The sequence below is a fragment of the Thunnus maccoyii genome, chromosome 13 (genome assembly GCF_910596095.1).
Source record: "Thunnus maccoyii chromosome 13, fThuMac1.1, whole genome shotgun sequence".
In the NCBI taxonomy this organism is placed as follows: domain Eukaryota; kingdom Metazoa; phylum Chordata; class Actinopteri; order Scombriformes; family Scombridae; genus Thunnus; species Thunnus maccoyii.
The window spans coordinates 6,696,464-6,705,664 of NC_056545.1; positions in this window are offsets into that span (position 1 = coordinate 6,696,464).

Consider the following 9,201-nt stretch of genomic DNA (forward strand, 5'->3'; position numbering starts at 1 on the left):
TCTGTATACGAAGATTAACCTGTTTCCATACAGCCAATCGGATCCATGTTGATCCATATTTACATAAATCAGTAACATCACTGCTCTATCATAGGCAGGTACGCCTTAGCTTGTTGAATGAGCCACCAAACAAACATTCATAGAGGGAAAAGTTAAACACTAATGTTAATTTGCAGGCTAGATAGCTGAGAGCTGTAGCACATTAAACAGCATTTAAACATACCTGCAGACGTCACTTTAGTCCTTTTAGATGCTGGTGTTGTCCTTAATCTTTAATACCACTGCTAACAGCACACTGGCTGCCGATGGCTACTAAGCTACAGCGCAAGTTTGCTAAACTTGTCTCTCGTTCTCTCCAGTGTAACAACGGCACTCAGCCTGCCAACACGCCCCTCGAGCCACTGAGAGGAAAAGGAGCACTTCTGATATTTCCCAAACCCCAGTTTTCCTTCCCTTTTATTGTCTTTTATGGATGAAATTTTAATAAAACATGTCAACATTATTTTTGAGTGCAAAAAAAAAGGGAAACTGAAAAAGGTTTTTAAGCTTCCTCAGGCTTCAGTGTATTGGCATTAAATGCCTTATCTGGCCGAGCTGGCTGACTTCCTGTGGGCCAGTGAGCGTCACATGACCTGCAGTTCCAACTGTGGCCTCTATGCTCCAGCACAGCGCTAATATGCCCGGGGGGCCTGGACACTACCCCTGTCAGTGATGAAACAATGTGTTGCGTAAGTGTCAGAAACCAGCCTTTACTGTTCACTATAGAGTAAAAGAATGAATATTTGTTATGATAGCAATAGTGAATGAGTGAACAAGGGAGTGATTTTGAACACAGATTCACTTTATACTAGAGATGTAGTTGTACTTTTGACTTCTATTTCATGGCTGATTGCAAACCATACATCTTTTTTTTTTCTTGCATTCTCAATTATTCTACTTAATACTGGTTTTAATTAGATTAGAAGCAGATGAAGTCAATCTGAATCTTTGGATGAGAAGGAGGTGAGAAGTGAAGGAGAGGGGGAAAAAAGGGACGAACCAGAGATTCAGTCATTCATTAATTTGTTTCATAAGGACAAGTGACATCACTGACAATATGCTGCATGACTGTAATATGAACCTCTTCCTTTGTCTGTGTACGTGTGAGAGGATGCTCATGCATGCGTGTGTGTGTGTGTGTGTGTGTATATATGTGTGTATGTGTGTATGTGTATGTGCTTTTGTCTCTTTTGGTCTGTGCCCTTACTCAGCAACTTGCAACCATCCGGGCTATAGCAAGACACACTAGTGTAGGCATAGAAAGACACGCACGCACACACACACACACACACACACACACACACACACAAAGGTAACCAGACACTGGTCCCTAATGGGGGTAGGGGGAGCTCTGTTTCCTGTTGAGGAAAATATCTGAGATGAAACAAACTGCTGATAAAGAGACACACTGAAGGGAAATACAGAAAATGAAAATGTGATTATCGGCTATAAATCAAAACTACCTTCAAGTGATTTTTCTTTTTTTTTTTCTTGTAAGGATTAAAATGTGCTCTTGAATAGAACTTTAATTGAAAAAAACATCTACATAGTAATTCAGAGATAGGATGCAAAATGTATGTAAAGTTACAAACCATATATCTTACTTTTAGTCTGTGTGATTGATGGGTAACAAATACAAAAACAATGATAGTTTTTCACATTATGTGAATGTATGACAACACATGTCCCATTTCAAAGGCTCCTCCACATGAAGCCTTATTTTTCTTCTACTCTGGAGGACACAACCGACGTGTGGTTGGAAGGCCTCATTGTTCCACAATCCATTTACTGTGTGCTGTTGTGTTGTTTAATGGAGCGTTCAAGGATCTTTGTCAGTTTGTAATGTCTAGAAATGTCATGAGACCGCGTCATATTTCTCAGGTATTTGAGATCAGGTGGTAATCAGTCAGTGATGTATAGCTGCCTAAACATGTCGTTCATCACAGGGTGTTACAGAAAAATGAAAGTTATAATTACCGTAAATGAGGTGTTTCTGTTTCCGATTTCATTTACGCTCATTTACGTCATACATAAGTACAACTTCTTTAAACCCTGAAAATCTTTAGCCACGCTTGCAGTGTAGCTCCAGGGATGGCAATGTTGATCAGTCTGTCGGCCGTCCACTTCGGTCCAGATTGAAATATCTCAACATCTACGAAATGGATTGGAACAGACGTTCATGGTTCCCAGACGATGACTCCTGACAGGGCCGTGCAGAGACCTTTTTAGGAGGGCAGGTGCTCAAAGTTAAAGAGGGGCACATGAAACAAGAGCTGAGATCCATAATGGCCACAGTATAGATCATAAACTATAAAAGGACTGAGATTTTGTCATTGTAAGGGTAAATGAATGGCAGGATTAACGCCAGGCTTCAAGTATGTTTGTCTGAAGGACTCAGTTTATAATGTTTTAATTGAATGGTATATAAAACAATTTGCTTTCAAAAACAGAAACCCCTGAGTGGTGAAAAGGCTGCTCCTTTAAAGACATTTAGCATATACATATTGTTTCTAAAACAAAGAATATGTTTTTGATATGGTGACAATCTCTGATCCAGAACATAACATGTAGCTCTTCAAATCCCATAATTACAAAAAAAATTTTAAAAACTAGAAGACATACAAAAACTAGGATGGAAAGGGGAGAATCTTTAAAGACTATTAAATATGGCTCAAATAATGAAGAGGCAGAGTTCAAAAGTAGTGCAAGAGACAGTTCGACAAATGTTTCCGAACCAAAATGAGAACAAAACGAATTGTGATTATTTGCTGGATGTTTTTCTGACATATATACAGCACTCTTCTGCTACTTCTACTTCTAGTCAGCAACATCTTCAAGGTTTAAAACAATAAGAAACATCCACTGAACTGGGATGTGTCATTTTCAGTTATTTCCAGTTGCTTTTTCTCAGGAATGTTGAAAATAGTCTCTAAAGTATTTCTTTTTTTTTTTGCTGGCGTCTCACCTACTTCATTAAGGTACAGTTACTAAAGCCAACAAGCTTTTTAACAGCTGAAGAAAACATGTTTATAGAGTTGTTGTGTAGTGTTAGTACTTGTGTTAAAAGCTCTGCAAGTAGGTTTCAATCTTGAGCTTTGACATGTTTGTTCGGATGTCCTTTAGTTTACATTTGGATAATTTAGATTGTATTTAGATTGTAGATTGTGCCTTTTAAAAATATTTACAGAACAGTGTGTTTCTCTTTCCTCCTTAAACTTTTACTTTCAGTCTTGAATCAGTTCCGTCTTCTTTACTTTCTCTTTGTTTTTCTTTCAGCACCATTACATCCTGCGATTCCTCCTCAGTTCTGTCTCCTCTCTCCTGATTCCTTCACTCACTCTGAAAATGTAAAAAAGCTTCCTTTTTAAAAGTCTGACAGAGCATGAAGCAGAACTTTAACTTGTATGGTTTTAATTACAGTGGGATTCCTACAGTGGGAATGCATCAGCAGTCAAGCTATCCAAACTATCAAGCTACATAAACATTACTGTAATATAAAGCAGCAGCACCAGATAAACTGGACAGTTAAAACAACACAAACGAAAATTTAAAAAAACTTAAGCCTCACTGAAGAGTTTTTGCTAGCCACTTACTTCATGTCAAACACATTATTATTTGACGGTGCACATGTCAGTTAATGTCATATTTCATCCTCTGAACCGATTAATTTGTCCGTCTCATGAAAGCAGCTCCGTTCTGCCTGCTAGCTTCAGCACCAAAGGTTCACTTGTTTTAAACCCCCGCATAGCAGGAGTGGGCGGTGGTTTATTGTTGCTCCTTGTTCACAGTAACAGCTGTCTCCGTGTATCATACGGGGATCCAGTGTTCAAATGGGAAATAAAATGAGCGCTCCTAGAAGCTACATCAGAGAGTGCGGTAGGAAGCCAGTCTGAGCCACTAACAACTGTACAGTGATTGACAGTCTGCGTAGAGCTAAACATGAAAAACGCCTTGACAAAAGGGCACTTTGGACATCAAGGGGCAAAGGGGCAGGTGCTCGGACACCCTCAGACCCCCCCTCCCCCGCATGTTGTGACCCTCTGACTTTTCTTCTAGCACCACTAGCAGGTTCACGTTTTTGGTTTTTAGTGAAATGTCTGGACAGCTATTGGATGGATTGCCATCAAATTTTGTACACACATTCATGTCCCCCTCAGGATGAACTGTAATAACTTTGGAGATCCTTTAACCTTTAATCTAGCGCCAACATCAGCTTATAATTTTAATTTGTCCAACACTTTTGTTTATGACCAGATACCTGCAAACCTAATGGCTTTCCCATCAGCCTTAGCTATACTTTGTGTTTAGCGCTAGTTAGCGAATGTTAGCATGCTAACACATTAAAGTAAGATGGTAAACATTAGATGTGACATGTACCTCAACACATACATAGTTTGCACATTCATTGCTTGTGTGATGAATTCCTGAATATTGCTTGTCTAAGATTAAAACATGCCTGCTAATTAAGCAAAAATAAACTAAATACAGATGAGTGTGTGTGAGAGAGAGAGAGAGAGAGAGAGAGAGAGAGAGAGGAGAGAGAGAGAGAGAGAGAGAGGAGACAGAGAGAGAGAGGAGAGAGAGAGAGGAGAGAGAGAGAGGGGAGAGAGAGAGAGAGAGAGAGAGAGAGAGAGAGAGAGAGAGAGAGAGAGAGAAATGGAGAGATGTTCTGGGTCAGGGAGGGATCAATGTCAAATGGCCTGGTTAACAGCATACAGCTGACAAAGTCATTCATTTCTGCCGGCGCTCCACTCTGGATGCACTCTTCCTGTGTATGTGTGTGTGTGAAAATGTGATCGTCTATCTGTTGTGGTTGTGTGTCATTGTGCTGCAGTAACAAACGCCTGCCGGACGGGGCGGAGGTGTCCCACCCATGAAGCCACATGGGTGTCAACTTACACAATACATTACAGTGTCTCACGTGAGCAACTCTGCACACATTTGCACACTCATACATACACTTCCCTTTCACTGGATGGATGGATGGATACTTTTATCTGAAGTGGCTGACTGAACAGTCAGACAGAGGGTGAGGGGAAAAATCTCTTTTCTTTGAGGTTGTTCATAAAACTGAGTTGATGACAACTTTGATGAACCGATGTGACACGACTGTCACAAATGTATTTATTTGTTTTTTTTATTAAAGGTGCGTTATGATGAAAATTTGTGGGCTACTTAAACCTCAGGCTATGGAGAAATGTTGACATTGTGTCCAAATTTGGGCAAAGAGGGAGGAACGTGGATGCAGCTGAGGTGGGACTAGCAAACACCGTGGTACACCACACTATAGTAACATCATCTTACTAAAAGTTTTATTACATAAGTTATGTGAGAAATAATGCATGGACGATAATGGATATGCAGGAAATGAAGAATGCCACAGTGAGATACAGCATCCCATTCCTTCCCTCAGCTTTATTATTTCCTTCATCCAGATTGTTAGACATGTCACATCTCTACCTTTCAGAGAAAACAAGAAGAAAAAAAATGACAATCTCCGTCCCTTTTTCAACTATATTTGATTAAAGTGTTTATGTAGTATAAGTAGGATAAATCAAGTATTTTTGCGACACAATAATGTTAAAACAATAATTCAACCTTTTGGGGAAAAAACACTTTATGGTGAAGAGTTAGATGTGAAGATAAAATATGAATATAAATATGAATCTACTGTCAGCAGCTGGTTAGTTTATCACAAAGATGAGAAACAACTAGTCTGGCTCTGTAAAATGTTAAAAACATTTACTTACTGGTACCTCTAAAGCTCATTAATAAACATGTTATGTCTAGTTTGTTTGGTCCAGGCTAAAACACACTATTTCAGCTGCTGTTGGGCTGATGAAATATTTAATGGACATATGAGAGTGGTATCAATCTTCTTTGATCAATCTCTAACTCTGCTAGAAAGCAAAATAAGAGAGTTTCCCAAAATGTTGGACTATTCCTTTAAACTTTGGGCTTAAATATTATTGCTGAGCAGCAATCTGTGCTCATGTAGACTATTCTTAATGTGTAGATTTTTATGTGATTATGGCAACTTTCAAATTATTCTGCTGCTGTGGCAACGTTTTGATACGACCACTAAAAAGTCACTAAAATCTGAAAATTTTGAATCCTACATTAAAGAGCTTTAGTCAGTCAAACATGCAAGATTAATATTGTTCTATTTTGTCAATTCATCACAGAGAAAATGACTTCTTTGTTGGCTGCTCATTTAAAGATCCCCCCCTACATGTTTTAAGACATATGTAAATACTTAATCATTTGTGTCTGATAATGAGTTTTCCACAACAAAGTTCAATTAATTCATTAAAATTTCTTAAAATTGCATCTAGTCCTTCAATAAATCACCCCTTGTTGCCCTTTGCCTTTTCACATGTGTGCAACTGGTCATAACTGGTAATTGTAGCTGATTTTTAGACTCATTTATTTTCACATTTCACCACTTTTCAGCTCATGCTCAGTTTCCCCTCATAAAGCCCCCCCACCCACCCACACCTTCTAATTGTTGCTGATATTTGGGTGTAGAGAAGAGTAGAGCCACCGATCCATTAACTGACCAGGCCCAGCTTGATTGGCTCCGGACAAACCCCTGAAATAGCAGGATTGGCTGTCAGCCAAGCGCCCATTTCCTGTGTGTCTGAGAGGAGCTCCAGCCATGGGGGCTCAAATGCATTTCCTGACTGTGTATAAAACTTTTATTAATGACCAGGAGTGCATCAGCGGCTATGCCCGCTCGCCCACACTCACTCGCTCACCCACTCATTCACTCACTCATCAAGGGAGAGAGAGAGAGAGAGAGAGAAAGAGAAAGGAATGGATGATGGGAGTGAAAATGAGTTGCAACACTGTGAGACAAGCACAGGATGAGAGAGGAAGAGGGTGTGTGTGTGTGGGGGGGGCGGGGGGGGGGGGGAGCGCGTGAGAGACGAAGAGAAGACACTGATGGATGGATCAGGATATGGGGAGATAGAATTAAGTGAGACAAACCAGAGCTGAGACATTAAAAGAGAGAAAGGAAGGAGGTTCTCTATAGGCTCACAACCTACAATATCTCTTACAGTGTAACTTTATTACACACCAATATACTGCAGGTCTCTCAGTACACCTTTCCTTCCGCTTAATACGAGATTAACACTAAAAGATAAGTAATGTTGGTGTAAAATATGTTTGAAGTTTCCCTGCACAATCAGATGACTGACAATTACCCTTAAAAAAAACAGACATTGGGCATTAGAGGCTGCAGTGTTCAATACACCCCACAATATGAACTTGTTAAGAGAAATCAGGGGGAAAAAGACAATTTCATTTTTTTTTAGAGGTTTGGGTACATGACATGTAAAGTTTGTCCTGAGGGTGGTGCTACAGTAAAAGCTATATGTTAAAGGAAATTAAAATGGTTTGTCACCTTGGAAGCAGAAGATTTTTTCTTTTGTCTATTAAAGGCACAGCAAACTTGTTTGAGAATGGCGATTCTTCTATATCTATGTATAGGTATACATGTGATGTATTGTGCAAAGCATTAAGTTTCAGAAAACACATTAAATAACAGTTCCTTGTTTATTCTGTTTATAGGTTCACGACTAAAACTGTGTGTATGCACAAAGACAGAACAGAATACAATTTTATTAGCCTGAAAACTTTAGTTTAAAATATGTGCAAGATTATTGCCATGATTATTCCCATCAGCCTCTGCTGTACTTTGTGTTTTGTACTAATCAAGCGGCAACCTCTGGGGTTGAAAAATGAAGCCAATGCGGAAGTGACAAAAACTGCAGTTCCTCAAATGGCCACTTGAGGCTGGCTTCAAAAGTGAGTCAATCAGAAATAACAGCAGAATTACAGCAGAAATAAACATATTTACAGCCTGGTACAAAAAAACGGTTTTGGTGTCTATAGCTAATTTCCCCGTTCATGACAACTGTACAGGGGTTAAAAAAACTCCCTCATTTAAATCGTATTAAGCCGTAAAGTTATGCATAATTAAGGACGTGGCTGCTTTAAGTGACAGGTTGCTAGATGCTAGGTGACTTGTTTCAGGCTTCATTCGGCCCGCCTCAGCTCCACCTCTTTGCCCATTTTGGATTAGCCGGGAGTTAGGCGGAGTCAGGCACTGCCAAGATGGCGGTGGCCGGAGCCGCCCACTTTGAGCTTCAAAACCGCTCTTCAGAAACCAACGGGTGACGTCACGGTGGCTACAAACCATATTTTTACAGTCTTACACTAAACTAAGATGGTGAACATGATAAACATCATACCTGCTGCACATCATTCGGAGCATGTTAGCTTGCTGATGATGGCATTTCTACCGCTGTACTTAAAGAATGTGGCTGGGGATTTTCTATATTATTCTTATTGTCAACAAATCTGAAGTGCAGAGCTAAACCAACCATGAATTGATCCTACTTACAAGTATTGAGTGTATCCAAAGCCTGATATACATAGATATAAAGGGCTCATTCTAAGGTAACAAACACACGATTCTTATTTTCAGATGATTATACACTAATTAAAACATACTCATGAATATTATATTCCATTCCTGCCAAGTCCGTCCTACTAGATGCCACTAAATTCTACACTCTGCACCTTTAAGGAGTATGTTATCACACTCAAAGTAGTGAAAAATAGTCACTCTGAGGTATTATCCAGATGTCATACCATATGTACCAGAGGTTAAATTTGAGCAGGAGAAACTGAGAGCTGTGAGAAATACTGACACTGGCCTTTCATCACACCATAAAATGTGAATGGAAAGCTTCAAATGTGTATAGAGGAGCATAATTACATCAAAATGGATGAAAGATGAGAGCTGTCAACACTTTCCTGGCAGGGTGGAGAGACAGAGAAAGAGAGATGGGGGAAGAGAGAGAGCGTGAAGCGGAGAGTGATGACTATAATGACTGGTGGAAAACTGAAAATATCCAGACTGATGAGATGCAACCTGGACATTCACCCAGACCTGGCAACCCAAAAGGCTGTTATATCTGTAGCAAAAGAAATAGTGATACTTTTATTGTTTTTATTACTTATACAAACTATTACTATGTACTTCAATTCATGAGTAATGTTTTCCTTTTGAAATACTATCAGTGAAGTTTAAGTTTAAAGTCTTCTGGTGTCAGAAGACTCTTAAAAAACTCAGTAGTTGATACCAGTAAT